At 40.3% G+C, this 17,343-nt stretch overlaps 1 long non-coding RNA gene across 1 annotated transcript; it reads left to right on the top strand.

Annotated features, from left to right (window-relative positions):
* The first annotated feature begins 12,692 nt into the window (after positions 1-12,692).
* Positions 12,693-14,520, top strand: LOC128431121 (uncharacterized). Its single transcript, XR_008334110.1, has 2 exons — positions 12,693-12,824; positions 12,925-14,520. It is a non-coding gene; the product is annotated as an uncharacterized LOC128431121 (long non-coding RNA).
* Positions 14,521-17,343: the final 2,823 nt, after the last annotated feature.

The following is a 17,343-nucleotide window of genomic DNA, read 5'->3' as shown; positions in this document are numbered from 1 at the left end:
TAACTTTGTGACAAAACGAGCTGCTCCTATGGTATCCACGCAATCATCTACGCGGGGCATAGGAAATGAGTCAGGCACAGTTACATGGTTTACCTTCCGATAATCTGTACAGAATCTGACAGTAGCGTCAGGCTTTGGAACCAATAAACACGGAGAACTCCATGGACTGGAGCTGGGCTGGGCTAAATTATGTTCCAGTAAATAATCAACCTCTTTTTTCATCAAAGATCTTTTGTATGCATTTACCCTGTATGGGTGCTGTTTAATAGGCCTGGACTCACCCACCTCTATGTCGTGCTCTAGCACCGTAGTGCGGGTAGGCACATCTCCAAACAGACAGGGGAACTCAGAGATAAGGCAGAGTAGGTCAGATTCCTGCTCCCTGCTTAAATGATGCATTAAAGATGGAAGTTTTAACAACATCTCTGAATTGGATAACCGAGGGGTCTGTTGCTGGGCATTTCGCAAACTCAGGCCATCCTCATCACTCACTGCATTTGGGATCTCAGCTACAGACACCGCAGCTGCAACAGAGGCTACAAGAGGCGCACTGCGTGTCTCTGGCTGGACTTCGCCTCTAGTGTAATAGTTTTTCAACATATTTATATGACACACTCTGGTTTTCCGTCTTCTATCCGGAGTCTGGATGACATAGTCAGTGGCACTCAACCTCCTGTCAATAGTGTACGGTCCTGAAAATCGAGCACTCATTGAATTACCTAGAATAGGCAGTAACACTAAAACCAAGTCACCTGGCTGTAAAGAACGTGGAAGTGCTTTTTTATCGAACTGCCGCTTCATACCATGTTGTGCAACAGATAGACTCTTCCTAGCGATACTGCAAGCCTCGTGCAGTCGTTCTCGGAAGCGACTCACGTAGGTCAGCACGTTTCGCTGGGTGGGAGAACTCTCGCCTGTTAGTTGATCCTTTAACACTCTTAAAGGGCCTCTCACTGTGTGACCAAATACCAGCTCTGCTGGACTGAAACCTAGTGACTCTTGCACTATTTCCCTAACTGCAAATAGAGCCAAAGGAACGCCTTCATCCCATTCCCTACCGCTCTCCATGATATATTTGCGCAATACTGATTTAAATGTCTGATGCCATCTTTCGAGTGCCCCCTGCGACTCCGGGTGATAAGCACTCGAGATCCTGTGTGATATAGACAGGGATGTTAACACCTGCTCGAAAATACCCGAAAGGAAGTTGGTACCTTGATCGGTTTGCACAATCTTAGGGAGGCCGAAAGTAGAAAAGAACTTGATCAGGGCCCTTACTACTGACTGAGCTGTTATACTCCTAAGAGGGATAGCTTCAGGATACCGGGTAGCTACACACATGATTGTTAACAGGAACTGGTTACCGGATTTCGTTTTTGGCAGCGGGCCAACACAATCAACCAGTACGTGCTCAAACGGTTCCCCTATAGCCGGGACCGGGTGAAGAGGCGCAGGCTTAATAACCTGATTAGGCTTCCCCGTGATCTGACATACATGGCACGTACGGCAAAACAAAGACACATCTCGCTTCAAACCTGGCCAGAAGAAATGTCGCAACACTCTGTCATAGGTTTTTGTAATACCTAGATGACCAGACCAGAGATGTTCATGAGCCAGAGATAACACGGACTGTCGGTACTGTGTAGGCACAACAATTTGAAAGACATTACTCCACTCATTATCAAAATCAGCGCGAGATTTCCATCTCCGCATCAGGAGATCATTTTCTATAAAATAATCCATTACTTTATTTTTAGCGCTCTCTGGAGCAAGAGCCGCAGCAAAACACTTTGCTAAAATGACATCCTCCTTCTGAGCAGCAATAAGACTACTTCGAATCATAGGCAACCTAGTTGACTCTGTGGTGGAAGTATTACCCTGAACCTTAAGCTGGACACTCGGCTCAGCAGTAGACTTAATAAACACAGGTGGGGAAACAGTCTGGCCAGTCAACTCAGTCGCGAACAGGGTATCCGACAAATCAACTGCTTCACCCAACCTACGTGCTTGAGCACGGGTGACCACACACACAGGGAACACTTCAGGGAAGTCCTGAGCCAACACATCAGGCTGCAAAATCTCAGGTCTTTCTAGAATTTCTAAAACTGGCGTAACTTTTCCACCAGCGATGTCATTCCCTAACAGAAATGTGACGCCTCTAACGGGCAAAGACGGGCGCACGCCCACTTTAAACACTCCAGTTGCTAGGTCACAGGATAAATGTATCTGATGGAGAGGCACAGACACAAACCCCATTTCAATGCCTTGTACAAGCACACTGGAACCACTTAAAGTGTCATTGCAAAATGGCAACACGTCTGACAATATGAAAGACTGTGCTGCGCCAGTATCTCTTAGTATGCGCACTGGACGCTGGGTCAACGCATCTGCACTAAGGGAAACCAGTCCGTCCAACATAAATGGCGCGTAACAGGGTTCCAGAGTGTCGTCCTCCATCTCCTGGGCTAGTGACACTGGACCCACTAATGTTTGCACTAAACCAACCTCTTTTGGTCGTTTGCTTGGCTGTGACAGCTTTCGTTTTAACATAAAGCAGTCAGCCTTTATGTGACCTGTTTGGTGACAATAGTAACACTCCCGTTCCTCGTTAGAGCGGCGAGGCAAGGGACGTGGCGGACTAGAGGGTATTCTAGCCGAGGCAGAAGGAGTAAAATACCTACTCTCATATCGGGGAATCCCAAATGTTTGCTTGTGCGATAACACAAACTCATCAGCAAGCACAGCAGCTTGCGCTAATGTCCCAACCTTTTGCTCATTGAGATAAGTAACCATTCGATCAGGCAGACTATTCTTGAACTCTTCGATGAGAACCAACTGTGATAGAGTGTCAAAATTAGTCGCGTTGCTTGCCTTGCACCATCTATTAAACAGAGTCTCTTTCTCACGGGCGAACTCCACGAATGTTTTGGTAGACAATTTTTTAAAGGTTCTGAATTTTTGTCTGTATGCCTCAGGAACTAGTTCGTAGGCACGAAGCACAGCTGTCTTGATCACCTCATAAGACAAACTATCTTCTAGAGAGAGTGAAGCTAAAATTTCCTGTGCTTTACCTGTCAGTTTACACTGGAGCAGTATCGACCAGACCTCTTTTGGCCATTTCAGTGAGGTAGCAACTCGCTCAAAGGCAGTAAAATATGAGTCTACTTCCGCCTCACGAAATGGAGGTACCAGCACTATATTTCTGCTCACATCAAAACCTCTCGCAGGCGCGGAGTGCTCAGTAGGTATGGACCTAGTTTGAGCTAAACTCATAGCAGAAGCTTCTAGCTCTAGGCGCTTTAGCTTCACCTCTTTTTCTGCTGCTATTTCTAATTCCATTTTCCGAATAGCCAACTTATGACTATATTCGGCATCTCTCTCTTTCTCCTGCGCCTCCACTTGCAAACGCGCTAAGCGTAGCCTATGGCGGGCATCATCACTTAATTTAGGAAAGGAAAATGGAGAAAGTCGGGGCAGAGTACGAGGAGGCTTAAGCTCCAGATCAGAGGCCGCATCTGAATGACCTAACTCATCCTCAACCTGCCCTCCCCCAACTATCTCTTCCTCCCTGTTGTCCTTCTCTGCATTAGAAGACAATGATGGGGATGGAATAGCGGGCGAACTAGCAGTTGCACTGCTGCCCGTACCAAGTACTTTACTTTGTACCAACATACGTACAACTGCTTCTTTCAATTCGGTTTTTAGCAAACCTGGTGAGACTACAAATTCAAATTGTGCCGCAATGGCATACAAATCTTTTTTTTTACAGCGATCAATCTGTTCCACAGAAGGATCACTAAGAAAACCCTCAATATCAAACATGCTCATGATGTCTCAAACAGCTTTAAGCCAAACCAATATTACCAGCCTACTTGACGTGTGCCCTGCACACCAACACTCAACAAACCTGTTGCTTAAACGGATCAAAGATCCCGGACGAGCCCCCAATTTATGTTACGCCCCCTGGTGGCTCGGAGTGGGGCATAGCATAAATGCGACAGGTCTGGAGAAGTGAGGGTGCAATCACACAGAAACCATTACTCGATAAAAGGCAAAGAAAGTATTTATTTAACAAAGCAACACAGGGATCAACAAGGACTCTCAGTGGCACCAAAGAAAAGAACACAAAAAAAACCCACCCCCCCTTTACAGGTGCTTAGCACCCAAAAGTACAGCGGGTGGTGCTCACTCTAACCTGGGGTATTAACAAGAAGTAAACCTACGTGTGTGTTATATGTAGACCCCGGAGTATCTTACCTGTCCTTGTTGTCCCAGTGCGCACAACAAACAAACATTCACAAAGACAAAGACAAAACCAAACGTAGGCGGCAGCTAACAACTCAATTAATAAAGACAAAATTATATCAAGGCACCAGCAAATATCTACGCTAAACCAACCAAAAACCAACAGCGCTCTGACACAGCTTCCTCCAAAAAGCCTCCCCTCCTCGCTAACAAAAAACAAAGCACTCTTTAAAGGGGAAGGGTTGATTGTTGATCTGGACCAGGTGTGGTGATTGTATTGCTGGCACCAGCTGAGATGAGCGGCCATGATGCTTCTTCCTCAGGCCACTTCCGACGCGTCCTGCCCGAGAGCTCCCCCTTCCGGTCCTTGCAGGCATCTCCAGGCACCCAGCAGGAGAAGACAAAAAACACAAACAGAACACAATACATGTACACATATAGGACATACAGAACATGGTTCGTAACAGGGACCCTTAGACAGAGTAGAATAGACCTCGTCCTAGTTAAGGAAAACATTGTCAGCCAAATAAAAGAGGTGAAATATAATTTTACCACTCTTAGTGATCATGCAATCCTGTCGCTGAGGTTAAAGGACGTATGTATAAGGAATGTAGGTGGAGGAATGTGGTGCCTAAACAACAGCTTATTAAGAGAGGATTCATATAAAGAGATGATAGCAAAATGTATCAAAGAAGAAATAGAGAACAGATTAAACAAAGATAATATTTGTATTTGGTGGGAAAATTTGAAAGAAAAAGTTAAAAAGAAAAGCATATACTATTCCAAGCAAAAGAACTTCAGAATGGATCAGGTAGAGAAAGAGATACAAAATAAATTAAACGAAGAAGCAGGGAAAGCAGACAAAGATGGAAATTATAACATACAAAATTATCTGAAGATGAGAAGGCAACTAAAAGATTGTGAGAAAAATAAATGTGATGGGGCGATAGTAAGGAGTAGAGTACAGTATGCTGTAGAGGGGGAAAGGTGCACAGCGTACTTTCTAAACCTGGAAAAAAATAAGCAGGAAAATAATTATATAAACGAACTACAGAATGAAAATGGGGAGAAGGTAAATGATTTGGTTAGCATCTTGAATACAGTGGAAGGCTTCTATAAAAACTTGTATAAAAAAGGGAATACAGAAAAAGTATGTATTGATGAGGTCTTGAGTGGTGTGGATGCAAGGATATCAGCAGACGAGCAAGACATGTGTGACAGAGAGATTACAGTAGAAGAAATACAAATAGCAATTAAAAATGCAAAAAACAATAAAAGCCCTGGTTCAGATGGCCTGAGCAGTGAATTCTACAAAGAGTTTGCTGATGTGTTGGCACCCATACTGCTAATGATATATCAAAGCATGGAAGAGGGACAACTGGTTCCAGAATCCATGGCTACTGGGGTAATCACAATATTATTTAAAAATAGGGGGAGTAGGTTGGAGTTAGGGAATTATAGGCCAATTAGTTTATTGAATAGTGACTATAAGATATTAACAAGGGTTTTAGCGTATAGGATTAAGAAGGTAATGGGAGGAATAATATCACCGACACAGGCATATAGTGTCGAAGGGAGAGACATAGCAGATATAATAGGGACAGTGAGGGACGTTGTTAGGCACATGAAAGAACAGTCTGGGATTGTGTTGAGTGTAGATTTGAATAAGGCTTTTGATAGAGTGGAGCATGAGTTCTTGTTTCGGACTATGAAAGAATTTGGGTTTGGGGATAGAATAGTGAGTTGGATCAGGCTGCTGTATAAGGAAGCTAAGAGTAGGGTCAAATGTAATGGTCTGATGACAGACACCTTTGCTTTGGAGAGGGCAGTGAGACAGGGCTGTCCTTTATCAGCACTGTTGTATAGCATGTCTATCGAACCCTTTGCTGTCCTTATAAAAAAAGATAGTAATATAAAAGGAATACAAATACCAGGTGAGAAAATTAATATAATTCAACAATATGCGGATGACATGACAATAACAGTAGAAAATATGGACAGCATCAATATAATTATGAAACACATGGGAACATATGGGAGGGCAGCAGGGGCTAAAGTGAATATAGAAAAATCGGAACTAATGTGTATAGGTCAGGAGGGGGATAGGGTTGACAGTATGATTGCATTTAGAGTGGTGGACTGCATCAAAGTTTTAGGAGTAAACATAGGTCCAAACGAAAAGGAAGCAAGAGATATCACTTGGACAAGAGTGATAAATAAGATAAAACACACTTTAAATGCATGGAAGCAGAGGAAATTGAAATTAAAAGGTAAGGTAATAGTTGTTAATTCCTTATTATTATCCAAATGTGTGTATGTTTTGGGCGCACTAGATCTTCCGGTATGGGTTCTATCTGAATTAAATCAGCTGACTTCAAACTTCTTGTGGGATGGGAAGGGTGCGAGGATATCCCACAAAACGTTGATAGCAGGGTACAGTGAGGGAGGGCTAAAACTGGTGGACATTGACACAAAACGTAAAGCACTGAGGGTTAAAACAGTGAAGAAGTATCTCCATGATGTGAATGACTATGGGTGGAAACAATTCTTTAAAATGTATGTTCAGATGGCTGGTAGATGTGGAGAGAATAGTCTGCTTATGGTTTTGAAAGAACCAATGTATGAAAAAGTGCCTTCTTTCTACCAAGAGGTGTTCAGAGCGTGGGGAGAATTCCTACCCAACATATCATACAACTGTAGTAATGTAACCGAAGTAATGAATAAACCCGTTTTTCTCAATCCTATAATACAGCATAACAACAAAATGCTATACAATAAGGTTTTCATGGATGCAGGAATTAGGCAAGTAAAGGACATGGTCTATGAGTTTGTGCCTGGGTTTCTGCCTGGAAAGGCAATGGTAGACTGCGTAAGAGAATGGGATGAGGATGCTAGGAGAGATATGATTGTAAAAATGTATGATATAATTAAGGGGAGTATGCCTGTAGACTGGAGGTATTTGATTGAGAGAGAGTGTGTGAGGACAGGGGATGGACCTTTACCTAAACTAGTGTTTGTTAAAAATGATGCAAATAAAGAGTTTAAAGAATTAAAAGTAAAAAACATATATTTAGAACTGATAGCGAAACTGTTGAAAAGACCGGCATCAGAACAAATGTGGGAGAGGGTTCTGCCAGGTATGAATGTACAGTTGATATGGGAAAACCTCCAAATCAAATATAATGCAATAGAATGTGAAAACAATGACTTCATGACGAGACACAACAGGATCTATGTAAACACGGTGCTGCATCAGATTAGTAAAGAGAACAAAAGAGAATGTGACGTGTGTGAAACTGAGCCAGAAGACTTGTTACATATATATATATCCGATGTGAATGTCTACGTAGTTTTGTTTTGAAGTTAAAAGATATGCTGTTTAAAAACTGGGAAATGGGTTTTGTAAAGGCATATGAATGGAACAAAATGTTGCTGTTTGGAGTAAATGGGAAAAGGAAAGATGTGAATGTTCGTTTGTTTAATTTTGTGTTAAGCCATGTAAGGTATGCTATTATGTCAAGAAGGAATCTTGCTCATTTTGAGGGGAAAAAGGTGCATGTGTGGGATTTGTTTGAATCGGTTGTCAGGAGAAATGTGGGTTTGATCTTTAAATATGGTGCTGAGGACTTTGCTGAATGTTTTATTGACGGGTGTGGCTTTATATCTGTAACATCGGAAGGGAAACTAGCATTTAATTTCTGAGTGTGCCTCTATGTTTATCAGGCGCACGTGTTATTATTAAGTGATTTATTTTTCTTTCTTTTTTATCATTTTTTGAGTTTTGTTATCCCTTAACATGAATGTGATTCCTGTGTGTATGTCATTGTTTTGTGTAAATATTTACAGATGAATGTCGTTTGTATATATAAATTGGTATTTTTGATAAAAAAAAAAAAAAAAAAAAAAAAAAACACGTCCGATCTCGTCTGCTCTCGGAAGCTATGCAGGGTTGATCCTGGTTAGTACTTGGATGGGAGACTGCCTGGGTATACCAGGTGAGCTAAGCTTTTGTCCACTTTTCCCTGATGTATTCACATGTATAAATAAGGTATATTGGGTGGAGTCATTCGCATACGGGTTAGTAAACTCAGCCACACTACCAATACAAACTAGTATTTACCCAAACGAAACTGAGTTGTTTAGATGTAAATTCCACTTTGACGACAATAGGACTATTAAATCGAAGACACACGTGGAAGAACATTCGAAACTTCGAACACACACCCTGTGGGAGTGTAGAGCTTTACTTGAGATAGAAAAAAACAGAAAACTATAATCTAAGTTAAGGGCTTCAACTCTTAGGTCTATTTTGTCACATTTTCAACTTCAAAAGCCAAAGTAAGTCACTTTCAGCAAGAGGTAAGTTCATGTTTAAAAGGCAAGGACAACGGAATCATAACAGATAACATGGGAGTGGATAAAGGATTCCTTTAGCAGAGGATGGTTTCGATCCATCAACCTCTGGGTTATGGGCCCAGCTTGTTTCGCTGCGCCACTCTGCTCTTTTTCATTGAAATGATCTCATATGAGCATAGTCTCTGGTTTTAATAGATTTTATCAGCAGTTAAATCAACTGGACTTGGAGGAAGTAATTGGTAAATGTGAAGCTATGTTCCACAGTCTGAAGGTGCACATCTTAATTCTGACCTTGTTTGAAAACCAGACTGAAGACAAATAAAATGACCTCCTGTACGCCTCTATGGACATTCCAAATGCTACAAAGCTCAGCTGGCTGTTGCAGTTTTCAACAACAAGATAAATTCTTATAGTAGAATAAGCTGCAAGTAGCCAATACATTCAACTGACAGTCTATTGGCAGCGGTGGGATTGGAACCCACGCCTCCTGAACACACAGAAGGAGAGAGACACCACCGGTGCTCCACGCTTCCAATGGTGGTTCGAACAGCTGACTTCTTGCGCATGTGCTTGACATTATTTACTTCAGTAATGATGTCAAGATTTTATTTACTGTATTGTCCTTGATGTTGAGTAAACTCCCTGCTCTATCATCGTTCTATCCAATTATGACATCATGAAAATGATGTGCTAATATAACATGAACATAGTAGTGCTCTTTTTATATAAAGTACTTTCCATGTTCACTCTGTGTGAATTCCTTATCCTGTTTTTCTTTAATGGTGAATCTTTTCTGCTCTTTCTAAGATATGTCGGCTCTCAAGTGGCAGCACCCCCCTCTGCTGTGGGAGAAGTGGAAAAAGCTTACAGCACCTGGTATTCCCAGGCAGTCTCCCATCCAAGTACGAACCAGGACCGAACCTGCTTAGCTTTCAAGTTCAGACAGGATCGGGCGTGTTTTTTTTTTCTCCTTTCATGATCAAAAGTATATTGCATTTACATTCATTGCATGTACATTACTTTTTTCTTTATTTTTCTTTTTTTAAACTTTATTTTTAAATAAACAAGGATACAATGAAACATACACACATACAGAAGCAAAAGGTTGGTCACCTATACATTTATACTGATAGTACATTGATGGAATTAAATGTAAATTCACACAGTAACAGATCAGTGATGATCCTGTGAGGTCACAAACACAATCCACAATTACAATATCTATCCAGTCAGTCTCTGCTGGGGGTTCGGCCTGTAGCCATTTTCGTGTTACAGCTTTCTTGCTGGCTGCTAATAATATCTTAAACAAATATTTGTCTTGCACCAATAGGTGAGCTGCGATATTTCCCAAATAAACTGTAGAAAAGGAACATTCAAATCCATCTCCAAAAACAGTCTGTATTACTTATATTACCACCTGCCAGTATGGCTGAATGGCTGGGCAGCTCCAAAATATATGGAAATGATATGCCAGCTGCTCTCCACATTTCCTTTAACATAGATCCCTTCCTGCCTCACCTTAAAATGTGGACAAATGTTTGTCCACATTTTAATTTGAGGGTTATGAAATATCTAATCAGATTCCGCCAACAGAATTCCCTCCAAAGAACCGAGCTGGTGGAAGTGGACTGCACAGAGCACATAATTGACCAGTCCTCCTCTGAACTGACAAGTCCAGATTCTTTCTCCCATTTTTATCTAACTTTATCTGATGAGTGTTTTCTACTTGATTAAATACTTCAGTATAATTTTGAAACAAGTTTCCTGACGTCCATATTTTTATACATGTCAATGAATATGTCGATTAAATTGCCGTCACATTTCTCCTTGGATTTAATCTCATTATTGAAAGTAGGTCCTGGTTTGTAAATACCAGTCTTTCTAAACCATACATCTCTCAAATTTTCTGAAAACTATCCATTTCTCCCTTTGATGAGATTGAACATTAAGAAGTGATGCCAATTCTATGCCAATGCTTAAACCTCCCATCAATCCTTGCCGGCTTAAAGTCCGGGTCAAAAGCGACCCATCTCAACAGTCTAGACCGTCTTTCAAATAGTGGTGATCTACATTCCTTAAACCAGATTCTAAGAGGAACTTTAGTCCATTGATTTAAACTTTTAACATGCTGCTCAAACAAGACTTTGCTACCCAATATGGCATGTAACGGTATAGATAGCTGTGAAGTTTCCAAATCTTTCCATTTTGATGTATACACTGGATTACAGCAACATGCTAGTGGTCTTAATCGCGCCGCATTGTAGTAATCTGTTAAACATGATATTGATCTACCCCATTTTTTTTTAGAAAGTTGTGGTGTTTTGAATTGAATTCTTGGTCTTCTGCCCCCCCATTCATTAAATTGTTGCAGTGGTAATACAGCTGGCAAGGATTGAAAAAGGTACAAGAGTCGGGGGAGTACATTCATTTTTATCTTTTCTATTCTATTATGCATATCCAGGCCCGGCCCGAGGCATAAGCGATACAAGCGGGCGCTTGGGGCCTCCTGACCGCCAGGGGGCCCCCTATCGGAAAAAAAAATTATAATTAAAAATAATTAAAAATAATAATAATAATATTAAATAACTTAAACAAGTGACCTGATTGAATGAAATAAAGAATACATCTATACAAGAAAATTCTGATTTTACGATCAATATATCTGCCAGCGTTCAAGTCATGCATATCAACTGCGTGCTCAATCTGCTGACAGATAATTCGCGGTCATAGACAGACACTGCATAATACTCAAGGTTAAGTTGGAAGGGACATATATAAGCATGTCATCTAAAAGGACGTATCTCTCTGGTGCCCAAAAACGGAAAAAGAAAAGGACAGAAGATGAGAAAAAAGAGCAAGATAAAGGTATGATTGCATGATTATTTAAAATATGTTTTTAACTCATTTGAGGGAGGAGCAGCTCAAGCTATCATAGGAGTTAGCTAGCTAGCTAGCGAGTTAATGTCATCTTATATTTGCCATCACATGAGCTATATTCATCAACAGTGTATGTATCTCATTAATATACATTTATCTAGGTGTATATCGGATGTCAACGATATTGGCAGTGTTTAGGATGTTCAATCAAACATGTACTGCTAGCTCTTGCCAGGCTTAATCTAACGTTAGCTCGCTGACTGAGGTGGACATTAGCACTAGTAGCTAGCTACATGAAAACAGTACTGTTTTATAAATGTGACATAGTGGTGAGTCTGACAGCGACTAAGTGCAGAGTCTTAGTCCGTGAGATATCGGTTTATATTGGAGGAAACAGCCAAAGGTGAACTTAACCTTCTAGGTGTAAGGGATGCAAGCTAGCATTGCTGTGCCTGTGCACGTTAGTAAAAGTGACATCTCAGCCAAAGATGGAGCACAATGTGCGCTCTGCTCTAATATCTTTGTTGAGAGATGGCCTATTGGTCTTTATGAGAAAACACCATGTTGAAGTGAGGAGACGTCTGTGATAAAAAATATACTTATATTGTATTAATATTATATTTAGGATGTTAAGTGTTCACCACACTGCAATTAGGCTGTGCCTTATTTTGCCTCACTAGAATAGGAATGGTTAGGTGTGGAATTGTTTGTTGATGAGTGTAAGTAATGATGGCAAAATAAACTCATTTTTCATAAACTCACTATCAACTATGCACTTTTGCAATGTTATTTTTTCAGGAACACTGTTGAAGTATTTTGGAGCACAACCAACTGTACCTGCCCCCGATGTGTCATCAAGTGTCAGTGCCTCCACAGCTGATGATACAGCAGGTGAGGTTTTTCTTGATGGCAAATGGCTACATAGTCTTTTAATATGACATGACACATTTAAAAAAAAAAAATTACATTTTTTTTATTTGTTGATTTATTTATTTTATCTTTGCAGGTTCACCCCCAGCAGACTTACAGTCACCTGAAAGTGAGGAAGAACTTTTACCCATTGAGGAACAGTTACCAGCATTGACAGTCACTGATACACCGACTTCAACCTCTGCCGGCATAACAGGTCAGTTAATCTAACAGTTTTTGTTTTGTGTTGCCTTACTTAACTGTGAAATATCTTGTGTTATGTTATGATTCTATTTTTGTATCTAATGTCCCTACAGGTCCTTCTACAGCATCCACTGCTATGGATGTCCCATCCACTCCCTCAACAAGCACTAGCTATCTAGGTGGATCAACAGCTCCTCCAATTGACCCAGCTGAATGGTCAGCCGGCATGACAGGTCAGTTAATCTAACAGTTTTTGTTTTATGTTGCCTTACTTAACTGTGAAATATCTTGTGTTATGTTATGATTCTATTTTTGTATCTAATGTCCCTACAGGTCCTTCTACAGCATCCACTGCTATGGATGTCCCATCCACTCCCTCAACAAGCACCAGCTATCAAGGTGGATCAACAGCTCCTCCAATTGACCCAGCTGAATGGTCAGCATTCCTGTCTGACTCAGAAAGGACTGATCTGGTAAGAAGAGGGCCAGTGCAAATTAGTGACACCTTCACCTTCCCCAAAAAATCTGATGGTCGAAGCTTTCATTACCATTATACGTGTAGACAATTAGTTAATGGGGAAAAAATCAAGCGAAGCTGGCTAATTTATTCAAAGAAGAATGATGCGGTTTACTGCTTCTGTTGCAAATTATTCTCCAGAAAGTCCACAAAACTGTTAACAGAGGGACAGCGTGATTGGGTCAATGTAGGAGCTTTTCTCGTGTGGAGAGGAGGCTGATGTTGATGGTAGCGCACTGGCTGTAGAGATCGAGAGTCTTCCTGAATTTCCCCAAACCATGACCGCCCTTGAGCTGCTCACATACCTCTCACAAAACGAGATGTGTGAGGTTTACCCAAATCTTTGGGTAGCTCTCAGGATAGCCTGCACTCTGCCTGTGACAGTTGCCTCAGCAGAGAGGAGCTTTTCCAAGCTAAAATTAATTAAAACATACCTGAGATCATCGATGGCTCAGGAAAGATTAAGTGGACTTTCTGTTATTAGTATTAATAGCAAAGTTGGCCAAGCAATATCATATAATGATGTCATCAATGACTTTGCCTCCCAAAAAGCTAGGAAGGAAAGATTTTGAGGACAGTTACATCGTATTGAGACAGTTGGGAATATTTTCACAATAATTGATTGTTGAACCCTTGCTGTCATGTTACTAACTTATCAGTTTTGTTATTATCGTTTATTTGAATGTTTTGAAACAGTTTGATTTTAGAAGTTCCAAATAGTTAGTTTAAAAGGTTAATTGAATACTGAGTCACTTTCATTATTTAATCTATGTATCTATGTAACGTTTTATTTTTTATTATATTCATGCTTGTCTATTTTGGTTTTATTTTGTAATTGGAAATTGCTAACTTAATACGCATTTGCACAGTTGCAAATTATTTATTTAATATGTTTGTGATCGTTTGTTTGGAATACAGAGGCACTATCATTATTTATTTTTTATTTTTTAATGTTATTTTTGATAATACTAATGTTTGTGTATTTTGATTTCAGTTTAAGATTGCACATTTACAAATCTGTTGAAAGATCTGTTTATTAAACTGATACTTTAAAAAAAAATACAAATGCTGTTGTATTTAATTATTTTACAATTTAACTTCAGTAAACCACACTTGATGCTTTACTTTGAATATGAAAGTTTAAAATAAATCTGTGATCTAAGTGCCCTCTAAGGTTAAAAGGTGACTGTTTTGGTGTAAATAACGACTATAATAATACAGGGGTCTATCAAGGGACAAAAGTCTAGAATATTTTTGGCATGAGAGCAACTGAATGAGCCTTCCAGGCCCAAGAGGTCAAGGGGCACTGAAGCCCAAGCCCAAGTCACCATCTCAATAAGTCAAAAAGCAAAATGCTATGAATATGCTTAAATTTAGGTATTTCCCTTCTCCAGCTGGCCATATAAAAAATACAGGAAATCACATCTACGTAATTCAGTATTAATACAATTGATAATGTCAATTAATTCATTGTCAAATCATTGTAGTGTGACATTTTTGTCAATAATCGTCGAGCGCAAATGACTCCGCTAGGTGGGAGGGGGGGCCCCAATATCAAATTCTGCTTAGGGCCCCCGAAAGGCTTGGGCCGGCCCTGTGCATATCTAAGGGCAGTTGGGAACACCTGTCAATATCTGCCTTGATGTTTTTACTTATGGGGCTATAATTGCTATCATATATTTTGAAATATGTCTTTAGGTTTTTGAATTCCCAGATACCTAATGTCTGATGAGGTCCATTTGAACCCAAATCTATTTAGCATGTCTTTCTGAGGGATGTAATTATAACTTATAGTTTGTGTTTTTTGCACGTTTAATTTATATCCAGAGTAGGTTCCAAAATCGTTTAGCGAGGACATTAGTCTGGGAATGCTGACCTCTGGTGTCGTAATAAAGAGCAAAACATCATCTACATATAGACAGATCTTCTACTCTAAAACTACGATCATGACTCCTTTTATCACCTCATCATCCCTGATTAACTGTGCCAGGGGCTCTATAAATAAAGGAAAGAGGGCGAGGCTGAGTGGGCAACCTCTCTCCAAGTTGACAACCTGAGAGAGGTGTCCATTAATCTTTATTCTTGCGTTTGATGAGGAGTATAGAGTTCTGATACAGTTAATTAAATCGTCCTTAAAGCCAAATCTTCTCAACGCTGAGTACAGAAATTTCCACCTATCCGAATCGAATGCCTTTTCCGCATCTAAACTAATCACTGTGGCTCCAATATTCCCACATGATCGATAACGTGTAGCACCCGTCTAATATATTCTTGTGTCTGTCTTTCATGCACAATTCAGGTTGGTCTGGTCCCACTCGTTCTACTATTATATGCACTCACCTTTTTAATAGTATTGACGCATTCAACTTGTAATCTATATTGAGTACAGAAATTGGCCTTTATGCGCTACATTAATTTCTGTCCTTCACCTCCTTAGGAATAACTGAAATGATTGCCTCCCTCCATGTACCTGGTGATTCACCTTTTTTCAGTGTATAGTTGAAGCAGTCAAAACGCATAGGCACTATTTGATCCTTAAAGGCCTTGTACCACTCGGCTGGGAAGCCGTCCGTACCCGGCGCTTCATTAGCTTTTATCTAGAGATTGCTTTCCCTATTTCCTTCATTGTAATCTCTGCCATCAGGGCTTTATTCTGTTCTTCACCTATAGAGGGTAAATCCAATGACTCCAGAAATGAATTTATTTCCCGAGGACTAGTTGTATTTGGTTCCTTACATAAGTCCCTATAGTAATTTTCAAAAATATGTTCAATATCCTCTTACTTATGGCAGGCTTTTTTAGTTACAGGGTCCCTTATTTCATATATGGAGCTGTCTGCTTTTTATTTCCTAACCTCCATCCCAGAAGCTTCAGGGCCCTTGGTCAATTCTCATAATATCTCTGCTTTGCAAATTTGGCTTTTTTCTCTACTTCTTCCTCACATAGATTGTTTTTTTATTTTCTTACATTTCTTATTTGATCTATAATATAAGGTTCCTTACTTTCGGTGTGTTCCCTCTATAAAACTTTAAGATTCTCCTCTAAATCCCTTTTTCTATGTTAGGTCAATGCTACAAGCTTTCCTCTGATCACTGCTTTTGCAGTGTGCCACAAAACACTTGGCGATTCTTCTCCATTATTGTTATTGTCTATATAATCTTTAAGTTCCTTCTGCACATATTCCTTGCATGTCCTGTCATTCAAGATGCTTGTATTAAGTCGCCAAGGCATGTTTTTTTTTTATTATCCAAATGCACAGTTAAATAAACGGCTGAGTGGTCAGATATGTCTCTTACCCCTATCCTACATTATTTAAGTCTGTGTCTGTATGAGTTGTAAGTAAAACAAATCTCAACTCTTGAGTATACCCCTTTACTTGCTGAACAGAATGTAAATTGTTTTTCTTTTAGGTGGAAGTCCCTCCATACATCGATCAGTCCCAGCTCCGAGAGCAGTTTCTTTGTTATCCTGGCATTAGGAGTCTGCAAATCAGCTTTTACTGACATGAGGACACAGTGAGTGCATGTGACGCATGTTTATTATCACTGGATGATGTTGAAGTGTTTTTCCTGCTCAGTTCTTAGATCATGCAACGTTGTTGTCTTTTGTTTCATTTTATTTTAATTACTGACAAATGTAAATTGAAAATTTGAAACCTAATTGTTAGAAATATTGTGGTGAAATAAACACAGTGTTACAGTGTTGACCTCTTCTGGTTATTGCTCCAAAAACGTCTCTTAAACGTGTCGTCTCTGTCGTTGACTCACGAGATGAAGACATCGGACTTTGAGTGCAGGCCGAGCTTCATCTGGGGAAACATCTGGTTAATGACAAATGCAGACTAGTCCATTCCAGCACATTAACATGAGAACCACCAGGTCACATTCAAAGGGAGTTGATCCCAACTGACATGATTAAGCCAGAACCTGGTCCATTCAGACTTGACCCTGATCCGACTCGATTAATGCAAGTCTGAATCTTCCCGATCCTCTCAGGCCTGATTCAGAACCTGTGGATTCCTTCAGGCTACAGTCGGAAGTTATTCGACCTGAACAGTCTGGATTCTGAATCGTGTCCCTCTGTCAGATTTATAACGACATGTGGCGTCTGAAGGTGTCACCATCTGCTCCACTCAATTTTCCAAATGTCAACAATAGAGTAAAGTAGATTTATGATGTGAGGGTGTGAATCTATGACAGATTCCTCCTGGTCGGGGCTCACTTTCTGGGTCACCA

This window comes from Pleuronectes platessa, chromosome 24, assembly GCF_947347685.1.
Source record: "Pleuronectes platessa chromosome 24, fPlePla1.1, whole genome shotgun sequence".
Taxonomy (NCBI): domain Eukaryota; kingdom Metazoa; phylum Chordata; class Actinopteri; order Pleuronectiformes; family Pleuronectidae; genus Pleuronectes; species Pleuronectes platessa.
Note: the sequence above shows the minus strand (reverse complement) of the source record. Positions and strands in the feature narration are given on the sequence as shown.